Source organism: Hyperolius riggenbachi, chromosome 1, assembly GCF_040937935.1.
Source record: "Hyperolius riggenbachi isolate aHypRig1 chromosome 1, aHypRig1.pri, whole genome shotgun sequence".
Taxonomy (NCBI): Eukaryota; Metazoa; Chordata; class Amphibia; order Anura; family Hyperoliidae; genus Hyperolius; species Hyperolius riggenbachi.
In genome coordinates, this window is record NC_090646.1 from 323,278,359 (window position 1) to 323,292,482 (window position 14,124).

Here is a 14,124-nt window from a genome sequence, read left to right on the forward strand (position 1 = left end):
TGGTTAAGCTTTTGTGTAGACTTTCGTATAGCATTGTAAAATTGAATGATACAACGTACATGTATCGATTGGAGGGTTTACGTAAACATATTCCCATGTCCTATAAGGTTTTCATCAATTGTATTTCTGAAATGCTAATAATCGGACTAGCTGTTATAGCAACGACTATTCTCTAATCTTTGAGAATGCTAAAACGCTTTTCATTCCCGGAGGTATGCAAACGCAAGAAGCAACATTTGAAGTACGACAGGGCTCATGCCCTGGTAGGGCACTCAGGCACATAATGCACAGTAGCTCTCAGCTGTACATCAGCCCCAACGATGAGCTTATTCTTTGCGTGATGTGGTCACCACGTTACCGCCCTTCGCGATGACAAACACCGCCTATTTGCTATGACAGACACACTATCTGAGATGAGAGGGACTGCAACAACAGTGGTACATAGCTCTCGTCTTGCTCGCTTTTCATGCGCATACATAGGGAGCCCAGAGAAACCGCTCCCTTGCAAACACCGCCTTTGAAGCGCAGACTCCGCCTTTCCCGTTATTCTCTGCTGGGTCATCGCCTTGAGCACGGTATTTCCGGTCTGTCTCTTATGGTATCACTGTGGATGTTGCCTTGATGGTTGATTAATGCTTGGATACGAGACCGTGTTCTCCATCCGTGTAAATCACACGATCATCTCGATGATACCGGTGAGAGAATGAGCTAAGCAATAGCTGCGTTCTGATAACCAATTATTATGTCTCATTTGTAATGTCTAGCGTAGACAATAGGTGTGATCCAGATATGGAGTTTTTGCCCCGTTGCCTATCCTTATGCTTGCTAGATTACTATGATGTCATGTTTAGTGGAACGGATTATTCCCTTCGTTTGACAGGGTGATTTAAACTGTGTTATTTGTTTACATATGCCGTTATGTTACATTACTCTTGACCGCAGTGGTGCTGCATTTTACAGTTATATGTCCTGCAAATGCAGATAAGGGAATCATTTTTATCAATGTATAATAAGCACGTGCGAATATAGAATGTTGGTTATAGCAGAAACACATTTTTAATTCGAAAGGCCTGGCCGAGCTGGTGTTGCCCATTGATTGTGTGTGTATGTTTTTTTTTTTAATACATTTAATGTCGTAGTTGTATGTATAGCATTCTATCGCCTTTATATGCCCTATCATTGAAAAATCCATGTTTACAAGCATAGGAGACATTTCCAGTGCAGCTGTCATTTTGTGGCAGTGGACAGCGTGATGTGCTGCTGCTGGTGTTGGTGGAACAAAAACCATTTTAGGTGTGAGTGGCTATGATAAAATTCGTTTTGTGACAAGGTTGCAAACATATACATTTGTTACCCAGTATTATTACTGCTTATTCACTGTACATAACCTTGACTTGACAAGTGAAACATCTTTCTCAATATTTTATGATTTAAATATATCAGTAGACTTATTTTAACAATAGGATGTAGCAGGAAAGGCACAGAGCCATACTCAGAACTGATTTTTTTTTTTAATATTGCTTGGCTAGAAGAAGCTTGTGGTATCCTCAGCACCCACTGTAGGAGACCATCTGTTGTTCTGATGGGGGAGGGAAGTGAATAGCTGATAATTCTGGAGAGCTGCATTCCTCCTACCAGTGAAAGGAAGGGTGAGAAAACCATTTGAAGCATTTCTGCTGTAGGCCCAGCATGCGAAGAAATCAGTACACCTTACCATCTATGCATACTGTAAAATTTTCTTTTTCTCTGAATTTAGGCTAGTGAATACCTTGTTGTTTTCCTCCGATACATGCACAAAATTGATATACGGTATATATTTATTTTATTTTTAAATCCCCTCTTAAAGATCTCTCAAACATTTACAGATGCAGTGGGCAAAATTATGCAAAAATGATTTGATAGCATTTGTTCCATATTAAATGTGGTTATAACATCCCAGAAAAGCAAGCTGAAGTTTGATTTTCACATAAAAAATCAGCTGATCCCGAATAAACACATGTTCATAAATGTCAGATATATAAAAAATAGATTGAATTTAAATCTGAATATGAAAAGTAATAACACTTTTTATACAGTAGTTATGGTTATTGTGACACAGCCCCTTTCTGCTGTAAGTGATGCTACAGATTGCAGCAGAGTACCGGTGGTTCTGCCTTTCTCCACCTATTGCATCAACACTCTCATTAACCATTTTATCATTTTCTTTTAAGCCATACCTCATTCTATCATTAAGTGATGATTTCCTGGCATTATATATGTAAAGTAAACCTTTAAATGCTTGTTAAACTGGGTCTGGGATCTTATGGATGCAGGTATTCTCAGAATCATGTACTGCACCTAGCACAACAACCACACTACAACACACAACACAGTGAGTGGTTTAGGGCCATTTCTTTTGAACTGATATACACCATTGCTAGAAAACAACTGTTTTAATGAGGACCTGATCAAGCAGATGATTTCCTTTGTGGCAGTATGACAGATCCCTTTTAAGATTCTTTAAGTCTAGAGGCTGAGCCAATCCCTATTGAGCCTTTTACGCAGGCCAACTGGATTCAGTATTATAGTTGGAATGTGACATTTCATAAAATCTGTACCCACAATCTAATTCACAATCTAAGTTAGCCAATAAATGGTATCATCCTGATTCAAAACTTCTTGCTTTTACTCATGGCTAACACGGTACAACACTTTACTGCTTCTACTATGTAATTTCAGTGACATAGTGTAAGGAAACGCGGAAAGGCCGCTGTCTCTCGAGGTGAGGCGGCCGTTTCCGCGTCCAGCATGGCGTCACAACGTGGAAAAAACGCCGCATGCCGCATAGGCAGTGCGGCGGAATCCGTATTGGTAACGGCGGAATCCGCATTGGTAACGGCGGAATCCGCATCAGAGGCGGCCCCCGCACTAGATACATTGCATGACAGTACTGGTGTGGCTGGGACTGATAGTCCACCAAGATTCAGACTTACACGCGCGCGAGCACAGAGGCAGAGTTTAAATAGCAGTTAGAAGGGAGTCGGCTGACCAAATTCCACTGCTCTCATTGGACCAGCAATTAGGGAGGTCCTGGAAAGGTCCTAGAGTATATATACTGCTGGTTGTTCACTTGCTCTTTGTCTGCGTGCGATCACATATGTGGGAGCACCCAGATCCGTAGTCAGATCCGCAAGTGTGCCGGGACCAGCTGGAGCTGTAATCCTACACTTAGCTAGATTCTGTTGATAGCTAAAGTACTAGTTTGATTGTGATTATCTGTTATGACTTTTGCCTGCCTTGACTATCCTCCTGAACTCTGATCTTGTACTTCGATATTTCTGATACTCTGTTGCCGAACCCCGGCTCGTTCCTTGACTCTGCTTCTGCCTCCTGATTTTGTACCCCGATATATCTGATACCCCGTTGCTGAACCCTGCCTGTACTTTGACTCCGCCTTTGCCTCCTGATCTTGTACTTTATCTGTCCGTGTGTGTACTACCTGGCTTGTCCGACCTCGAGAACCGACCTTACCGTTAGAGGCGGTTCCTCGCTCTGTTAGCGACCCTTCCTCCTGAGGGTCACTTTCAGACTATCCTTCCTACTGTCAGTCTGACTCCTCCCGTCTTGGAGAGCTCAGGTCTGCGGAAGGAATCTGTGCAGTACTTGCTGCACTGAGGCCTAGTCCTCAAAGTGTTACTGTTACACCAAACACTACACTCTACTCAGGTGAACAGAGGTTAGCTAGTATATCGGATTATCAGTGATACTGCAGATCACGTATAATCTGGTATACATCTGTATTCCCAGTGATTCTGCAGATCACTGGTAATCAGATACTCTCTGTGCTTCACCGATCGTTACAGAACGCCAGACCAAAAAATGCAAATGGACGCACACACTGACCGTCTGGGCGCACTTGCCACTTCGGTGGAAAACATCAACCAAGTGCTGGGTAGCCACAAGGCTATGATTGATGTCTTATCAGGCTCTGTGCGAACTCTCCAGACGTCAGTTGATTCAGTGCGATCCCCTCCTAGTGCTGACATACGTATGCCCGTACCAGATAAATTTTCCGGCCACAAGTCTGACTTCCGGAATTTTAAGAGTAGAGTGTTATCGTATTTCGAGTTGAGACCCCGATCCTCGGGGACTGAGACTCAACGGGTCACCTTTATTAAAACTTTGCTGACTGGTGACTCCCAGTCATGGGCATACAACCTGCCTCCTACCGATACTGCTCTGACCTTGGTAGAGGAATTCTTTAAGTCCATGGCCGTAATTTACGACGACCCTGACCTTGCGGCAACCTCTGAGCAGAAGCTCAAACTTTTGCGGCAAGACGGGGGTTCAGTCGAGGATTACGCGGCAGAATTTCGCAGATGGTCAGTCCTGGCCAGATTTGATAATTTTGCCCTCATGGATTACTTCTTGTCTGGGTTATCGGAGGAGGTCTCCGATTTAATGCTAACCTTGCCCGAGCCCAGGACAGTCGATGAGGCCATCACATCGGCCATTCGAGTCGACCGTCGATTACGCCATCAGAGGCAGATTCGGGGCAGTCACCGTGCCAGGGTAACATCATATGTGGCACCCTCCGCTGCACCCTTAGTAACACCATCTCCATCTGTCTCATCTCCTTCGGCCTTGCCTCCACCCGAACCAATGCAGATTGGTTGTTCGAAATTGACCCAGGTGGAGCGAAGGCGGAGAATGACGGATCAACTGCCCGAACAAGTCGGGAAACAAATTTGCCTAGGAGTAGTGGGGGGTGACACCCTAGGCACGCCACTTGCACCCCTTAAAGAAAATAAATTGCTTCTCCCTTGTACAGTTACATGGGAGAAGAAATCTGTGGCTACTGAGGCTTTCATTGACTCAGGCTCAGCGGCCAATTTTATGAACTTTGAGTTTGCTCAGGAGTTGGGTATTCCGCTCACTCCTGTGACACCCCCCATTCAGGTCACGGCAGTAGACTATTCCCCTCTGCAATGGGATCGTCCCCTGTCACAGACTCCGCAGGTGAAGGTCATGATAGGGGTACTGCATGGGGAACAATTACAGTTTTTCGTTTTACATATGTCAACCTCCACTATTATCCTAGGCATGCCTTGGTTACAAGCCCACTCTCCACAAATCGACTGGGCTACGGGCCAGGTAACCAGATGGTCCGATCATTGTCATCAGCAGTGTCTGGGGAAGGTGACATTGGGTCAGACCAAGGTTTACGTGGAGGGTGTTCCCGAGGTATATTCCGATTTTTCTGATGTTTTTTGTCCCAAGTCTGCTGATCAATTACCTCCTCATCGCCTGTTCGATTGCCCCATTGATCTCCGTGCTGGTTGTATGCCCCCTAGGGGTCACCTGTATAACTTGTCCGGTCCCGAGAAGTTAGCTATGCAGGAATACATTCGTGACAACTTGGCCAAGGGGTTTATTCGGCCCTCTCGGTCACCTGCTGGGGCCGGCTTCTTTTTCGTTAAGAAGAAAGACGGGGGTCTTCGACCTTGTATCGATTACCGAGGTCTCAATAAAACCACGGTGAAGAATCGCTATCCGTTACCATTGATAGACGACTTATTCACGCAGGTCACTACTGCTAAGATCTTTTCTAAGTTAGATCTGAGGGGGGCATACAACCTAATCCGCATTAGAAGGGGCGATGAATGGAAGACGGCCTTTAACACACCCGACGGGCATTACGAGTACTTAGTGATGCCCTTCGGGTTGTGCAATGCGCCAGCCGTCTTCCAGGAACTAATCAATGAGGTATTCCGGGAGGTATTGGGTAAATTCGTACTGGTATACCTCGATGATATACTAATTTACTCCAATAACCTCTCCGAACACAGGGTCCACGTGAAATTTGTCCTAAACAAATTAAGACAGAATAGGCTCTACGCTAAGGTGGAAAAGTGTATATTTGAAGTGACTACGGTCACGTTTCTGGGATACGTAATTTCCACCTCGGGCCTCTCAATGGATCCTGCCAAGGTCACAGCCGTGTTGGAGTGGCCACAGCCAGTGGGGTTGAAGGCCCTGCAGAGATTTTTAGGGTTCGCAAACTATTACAGGAGGTTCATTAAGGGATACTCCACGTTAGTTGCCCCCCTTACCAGTCTCACGAAAAAAGGGGCGGATACCAACCACTGGTCTCCTGAAGCCGTGGTGGCATTTGCTCTATTGAAAAAATTATTTTGCTCAGCACCAATTTTGAGGCATGTTGACACGTCCTTTCCCTTCATTGTGGAGGTTGATGCCTCAGAAGTTGGGGTGGGGGCGGTGCTCTCTCAACGGTCTGGGTTGCAGGGCAGATTACACCCATGTGCTTATTTTTCCCGCAGGTTTTCACCTGCAGAAAAAAATTATGATATAGGCAACCGGGAACTTCTGGCTATTAAGTTGGCATTTGAGGAGTGGCGCCACTGGTTAGAGGGGGCAGAGCACACGATCACTGTTTACACTGACCACAAGAACTTGGAATACATCGAGGGGGCTAAGAGGCTGAGTCCCCGTCAGGCCCGGTGGTCCTTATTTTTTACGAGATTCAGGTTCATATTCACGTACACTCCAGGCAGCAAAAACGTCAAAGCAGATGCCCTCTCCAGGTGTTTTGAACCTGAGACAGCACAGCCCCCCGCTCCTGAATCCATCATCCCGCAGAAACTGGTGTTAGCCGCCACGGAGACTTGGGAGGATTGGACAGAGTTTTTGGGTCCCTTTCAGCGGGATGTTCCTGAGGGGAAACCCGAAGGGGTCTTGTTTATCCCACTGCCATTCCGGTTACAAGTTCTGCAACTCTTTCACACCCACAAGAATGCTGGTCATCCTGGAGCGGCCAGAACGCAGGATCTGATTGCCAGGTGTGCTTGGTGGCCTTCCTTGGCAACAGATTGCAAGGAGTTTGTTAAGGAGTGTGCGGTATGTGCCAGGAGTAAACCCTCCCGGCTGGCACCTGTAGGAAGGTTGCAGCCTTTGCCCACCCCGAGTGAGCCATGGACCCACCTGTCCATGGATTTTGTGGGGGAATTGCCCAGGTCTGAAGGCATGTCTGTTATTTGGGTGGTAGTCGACCGGTTTAGCAAAATGGCCCATTTTGTGCCCCTGAAAGGACTCCCCTCGGCTCAAGAATTGGCCGAATTGTTTATCATTCACGTCTTCCGGCTGCATGGCATTCCGGAAGACATTGTGTCTGATAGGGGAGTCCAGTTTGTGTCTGGATTCTGGAGGGCATTTTGTCACCAAATGGGCATGAAATTGTCGTTCTCGTCAGGCTACCACCCACAGACGAATGGGCAGACAGAACGCATTAACCAATCTCTGGATCAATTCCTGAGATGTTGCGGAGGCACAAAGTGACTGGGTGAAATTTTTGCCCTTCGCGGAATTCGCCCAAAATAATTTAAAGAATTCCTCGTCTGGGTTTTCCCCATTCCAGATTGTAACAGGGAGGTCACCCAAATTCTCCCCTTTTCCAGTTGTCTCGTCCCCATTTCCTGCACTGGAGGATTGGCAGAGGTCACTCAGGGACAATTGGGGAATTGTTAAGGGGAATTTGCAGAAGGCGTTCCAGAGTCAGAAGGGTCAAGCAGATAAGAGACGGTCCGTGGAATGGAAGTTTCAGCCAGGGGATCTAGTCTGGGTGTCCACACGTCACTTGACCCTGAAGCAGCCAACTGCCAAACTGGGTCCCAGGTTTGTGGGCCCATTTTCCGTGACCAAAAAGATTAACAATGTTACGTATACCATTGACCTTCCCACCAGCATGCGGGGGGTGAAGTCCTTCCACGTGTCCCTGCTTAAACCTGCAGTCCAGGTGGGTCCTACTCCTCCTCCCGTGTTGGTAGATACCCAACCCGAATATGAAGTGGAAAAAATATTAGGTGCTCGCAAGGTACAAAACTCGGTACAGTACCTCGTACATTGGAAAGGGTATGGCATCGAGGAGAGGCAATGGGTACCTGGGAATCGTATGCATGCGGATGAGTTGGTGAGGGAGTTTCATGCCTTACACCCCGAGAAACCTGGTGAGAGTTGTCCGGAGTCCACTCCTCGGGGGGGGGGGGGGGGGGGGTACTGTAAGGAAACGCGGAAAGGCCGCTGTCTCTCGAGGTGAGGCGGCCGTTTCCGCGTCCAGCATGGCGTCACAACGCGGAAAAAACGCCGCATAGGCAGTACGGCGGAATCCGCATTGGTAACGGCGGAATCCACATTGGTAACGGCGGAATCCGCATCAGAGGCGGCCCCCGCACTAGATACATTGCATGACAGTACTGGTGTGGCTGGGACTGATAGTCCACCAAGATTCAGACTTACACGCGCGCGAGCACAGAGGCAGAGTTTAAATAGCAGTTAGAAGGGAGTCTGCTGACCAGCTGGGTCAGCTGACAAATTCCACTGCTCTCATTGGACCAGCAATTAGGGAGGTCCTGGAAAGGTCCTAGAGTATATATACTGCTGGTTGTTCACTTGCTCTTTGTCTGGCGTGCGATCACATATGTGGGAGCACCCAGATCCGTAGTCAGATCCGCAAGTGTGCCGGGACCAGCTGGAGCTGTAATCCTACACTTAGCTAGATTCTGTTGATAGCTAAAGTACTAGTTTGATTGTGATTATCTGTTATGACTTTTGCCTGCCTTGACTATCCTCCTGAACTCTGATCTTGCACCTCGATATTTCTGATACTCTGTTGCCGAACCCCGGCTCGTTTCTTGACTCTGCTTCTGCCTCCTGATTTTGTACCCCGATATTTCTGATACCCCGTTGCTGAACCCTGCCTGTACTTTGACTCCGCCTTTGCCTTCTGATCTTGTACTTTATCTGTCCGTGTGTGTACGACCTGGCTTGCCTGACCTCGAGAACCGACCTTACTGTTAGAGGCGGTTCCTCGCTCTGTTAGTGATCCTTCCTCCTGAAGGTTACTTTCAGTCTGTCCTTCCTACTGTCAGTCTGACTCCTCCCGTCTTGCAGAGCTCAGGTCTGCGGAAGGAATCTGTGCAGTACTCCTTGCTGCACTGAGGTCTAGTCCTCAAAGTGTTACTGTTACACCAAACACTACACTCTACTCAGGTGAACAGAGGTTAGCTAGTATATCGGATTATCAGTGATACTGCAGATCACGTATAATCTGGTATACATCTGTATTCCCAGTGATTCTGCAGATCACTGGTAATCAGATCCTCTCTGTGCTTCACCGATCGTTACACATAGTCCCATAGTAGTCCATCTGTAGGTTTACATTAAGGATTGTCAAGTGTTTTGCATAGTGGAATTGTTCATATGAAGACTGCTACGTAGGGTTGTTCTGTAGGCCTGCAACTAAACTGTACTTGGGCTCGTTACCCGTTCTTGAACCCACTTGTACTCACAACCCTTTTGACATCAGTATGAAGTTGTCATGTTACAAGATCATGTAAATAAATACTGCTGTAATGCTTGGCAGATCTCCTGCTTTCTTTCAGCCACTATACCCCAATCTATTACCACCTTCTTCACCCTGTGTGGCGCGTCCCTGCTTGAACGGGAGGTGAGGAAATAACACCTGCCCAACTTCGGTTACACCCAGGCCTTGGAGGTACAAGACTATGCAGCTGGGTGATATTAGGTAGTAGAGCGGAATGCTCTTGTGGAGGAAGTTACACAGATCACACTAGGAGCTATGAACAAGGGAGCAAGATTGCTTAGAGCGACCGCCACTCTGAGCTTCCGATAACCGCCATAAAATAAACAAGACACAATGGTTGCACAGTGCGACCGCAGCATTGAGCATCTGATGCCCACCACACTGAGTAACAAGGACAGACAACAGACAGACGGAATGCTTACCAATCAAATGTCCACAGGAACTGGACTAGCAGGAATCAACGTCGTGATGGCAGAATCCAAGCTATGAGGATCAGAAGGACTTCACTGTACCACCGCGGGTACAGCGAACGTCCAAGCAGGAACAAGGTTAAACAATACAATATACAATTCACATGAGTGACCCAGCAACCAGCTAAGGCAGAGCTGAAAGCTATGGCGGGCAAGATCTGAAAGGAGGAGCAGGCTTTTCCATGGACATCAGCCAATGGGAGCAGACATGAAAATTCCCACACAGCTGAATGTTAATCACTCAATCTTGTGCTAGTCTGAAGGCTGCAAGCTGGCAGCAGAAGGAACGGATTCTCATTACAAATGCAAGAAATATTATGCAACAATATGCATGCAGGAAATTCAGAACTGAGTGGTTACAGTGGAACTGCAACCAACAGGGCAGGCTACAGAAGTGGTCCTGAGAACTGCTTTGTTATTAGGCCCACTCTGTGACCACTGCCTTGTTGCAAGAAATTGGGTTATCACTGCCATTATACAGGATACTGAGGGTCTGAAATGTTAAAGGAAATACAATGATCTTTTACCTTAGGCAAATTGTGAGAAAACGTGGAAAAGCCACCGCCTGTGCCAAGAGCAAGGCGGCTGACTCCGCGTCCAACACGGTGGTTTGCACGCATAGACACGCGTCTGGAAGTATGGTGGAATGCGAAAAAGCCGCCGCATGTCCTGACAGCAAAGCGGCTGTTTCCGCGTCCAACGCGGCGATTTGCATGCAGCAGCGTGCGCTTGGTGTGGCTGGGTCTGTTAGTGCACACAGGCAGATGGAGAGCTACGCGCGCGCGGGCCTGAACTCAGGACCTTTATACCAGCAGGGGAAGTTTTAGCTGATCAGGAAGATCAGCTGATTCCTGCAGGACTCATGATTGGCTGAATGGCTCGGGCGGGGCGGCAGGGTCCAGCAACTATATATTCTGCTGCTTGTCAGTTGCTGGTTGTCTGCCATTGCTAACACTTACGTGAAGGCACTCAGACCATAGTCAGATCCTTACAGTGTGTTTGAACTAAGTAGACCTAGGAATTCACACTTAGCCAGATTCTGTTGATAGCTTAAAGTACTAATTGAATTGTATTATTTGTTAGACTAGTTCCAGGGTGTTGATGATCACGGAACTCACACCCAAGACTAGGGAACTGTATTGTCTTTGTGTTATATTCCAGACTAGTTCCAGGGTGTTGATGATCACGGAACTCATACCCAAGACTAGGGAATTGTATTATCATTTATGTTATACTCCAGACTAGTTCCGGGGTGTTGATGATCACGGAACTCACACCCAAGACTAGGGAATTGTATTATCATTTATGTTATGCTCCAGACTAGTTCCGGGGTGTTGTGAATACGGACCTCACACCCAAGACTAGGATTGTGCTACTTCTGTACTATGTTAGCCCAGTTCAGGGCAAGACCTTATATTAGCAGCAGGGCTTCCTGCTACCCCAGCCTCGGTCCCTCGCTCAGGGGTCCACAGGCTACAGGAATATCACCCACAGTCAGGGGTGAATTCCTCAGGAGTCTCAGGCCGCCAGCACCTCTGGTGGTCTTCACTCAGAGTTGTTACTGTTGCACGAAACACTTACACTCTCTCAGGTGTTTAGAGGTTAGACATATTTGATTATTGACGATTCCGCAGATCCTCAATAATCGGGTATATCTGTACTCTTGGGGATACTGCGGATCGCCAAGGATCAGATTCTCTCTCTGGTTGCTGACACCAATCGTTACAGAATGGCAGACCGAACCCAAATGGACGCACTGTATAGCCATGTTGAAGTCCTGACCACCGCAGTAAACCAACTTTCCGCGGCAGTTTTGAACCAACAGACCCAGATATGTCAGATATTTGGGGCTATTTCAGAACTTCAATCAGTGCGATCTCCTCTTAGCACAGACATACGTATGCCTGTACCTGAAAAATTTTCTGGCGACAGATCTGATTTTCGGAACTTTAGAAATAGAGTGTTATCATACTTTGAGTTAAGGCCTAATTCGTCTGGAACCGAGGCACAGAGAATTACGTTCATTAAGACTCTGTTGTCAGGGGATTCCCAGACCTGGGCATATGGTCTTCCTATTGGGCATCAGGCCCTGACCTCGGTCGATTAATTTTTTGAGGCTATGGCTATGATTTACGATGACCCGGACATCGCTTCGACTTCTGAACGGAAGCTCAGGCTTCTGCGTCAGGGCAAGGGTCCGGTAGAGAATTATGCTGCGGAATTCAGGAGGTGGGCGGTCTCGGCTAGATGGGACGAATTCGCCCTCCTAGACTGTTTTTTGGCCGGATTGTCAGACACTATTCATGAGGTAATGATAGGTCATCCTGAGCCTGAATCATTGGATGAGGCAATCTCTTTGGCCATACAGATAGATCGCCGGTTGCGCCACCAGAGGCAGATTCGTGGTAGAGTGGCCAGAAGGTCTATCTTACACGACTCTTCTCGGTCTCCCTCACCCCCTGGCGAACCTATGCAAATTGGGTACACAAGGTTGAGTCTGGGGGAAAAGAGTCACAGGAGCCCATAAAAGAACGCCTTACATTGCACACTATATTCTCCTTACGATTCCTTCCAGTTCTGACAAGATTTTGTCAGAACTGAAATATAGCGTTTGCTATCAGTTATGTCTGAAAGGACAACTGATGAGCAAGGTAATGTCCATGTTTCCCTATGGCTCAAGTGGGCGATGTTGCAGTTTAACAGTGTGCTGACCAGGAAGCTGTTATGGGGTAATGGCCATTTTCAAAATGTAGAATTCCATTGATCACAGTGGACAAACAGAATGTAGGAGAGGAGAAAGAGATTGAGGTTTAGACAACACAGGAGGTAAGTATGACAGTGTATGACAGTGTATTTTTATTTTTTTTAACTTTCAATTTGCATACTATGTTATTGAATCTGGCAAAGAAGGTTTTATCGGTTCTGCTGAATGTTGCACAATATATAAGATCTTTGGAAGAGAGATCAGTTTGTGCATGTTGACACTACCAATAACCACAAGAGGCAACTTACGGTACTTTAAACCTTGCACTTATCCGAGAGTTCCTGCAGAAGGGGATTCACAATGGCAGAGTAAAAGTCACCAGGGGACATTGTAATCACAATACCCATGTATTTACATTTCTTAACTATTAGAAAGGGGCATATAGTCGAGTTTAAACTGATAGTATCCTTGTCTAAGGGTAATATGCATGATTTTTTCCAATAAATGCCTAGGCCAGAGAATGATTTGTGCTTATTAATGAACGACAGCCTCTCTGAGGGAGGCACAAGTGTCTTCTACATATAGGATCATGTCCTCTGCACATAGGCCGACAAGACCTGTGCAGGACCCTAGGGATACACCCCGTAAGGTTTGTGAAGTCCTAAATTCAATGGCCAGTGCCTCTATGGCAATTGCAAACAAAAAGGAGGCAGCTGGCACCCCTGACAAGTGCCTCACTGCAACCTGGAGTATTCTGAAACCTTACCATTCACACAAATTTTAGCTTTCGGATTGAAATATAACGCCTACACCCACCCAGTAATCTTAGGCACAAAACCGAACCTTTGCAGACACACTCTAGAGTCAAACACTTTCATGGTGTCAAGTAACACCAGGGGCCTTTCACCAGTGACTGTCACGATTGCTCGTGTAACCTCACCTCCAGCGCTGGCTCCTGCAAGGGCGACATAGTGTAACAATTGCTCGTTACACTTCAGCTGCCGAGTCTCATTCTGCTCTCTCCATGTGCGTGATGGAGAGACGCAGACCAGACGAACTTCGTGTCAGACGTTTCTCTGTTGCTAGGCACGTGCTCCTCTCCTCCCATTTACACAGTGGCCGAGGGCGGTACTGCACCATTGAGAGGCAGGGTATTTAAACCTTGCACTTTCACTGTTAGGATGCTGTTGCATCCCTGGCCACAGCCACAGGCCGGCATTCCGCTGCCGTTCCCTCCTTTCCTGATTTTTCCCCTTATTGGCCTCCCTCTCGACCAGGCTCTCCCTTCCAGAATCCCCTTTGTCTTATACCTTGTTACTCTAGCCTGTCTGATACTATTGCCTGCTATTTCCCTGCTAGCCTCCATTGCCTAACTAGGATCCCTGCCTGTCAGTCTCCCTAGTGAGCCTGCCAGTCATTTCCCAGCCTTAGGTAATGAAAAAGTGCTAGGTGAACAGCTTCACAGAGCTAATAAGCCTGGATACTTGCCGATGCCTGGTCTCAGTTGGATTGTTCACACAGCTGCAATGTCATACAAAACAAAAAATTGAGACGGCACACTACTGGAAAAA

At 47.0% G+C, this 14,124-nt stretch overlaps 1 protein-coding gene across 1 annotated transcript in view; it reads left to right on the forward strand.

The window, feature by feature from the left end:
- The first annotated feature begins 395 nt into the window (after positions 1 to 395).
- LOC137509805 (receptor-type tyrosine-protein phosphatase S-like) overlaps positions 396 to 14,124 on the forward strand; it is a 782,862-nt gene continuing 769,133 nt past the window's right edge. Inside the window, exon 1 of the mRNA XM_068233857.1 lies at positions 396 to 695. The gene's annotated coding sequence lies outside the window, so the exon portion shown is untranslated. The remainder of the gene's footprint in view (positions 696 to 14,124) is intronic.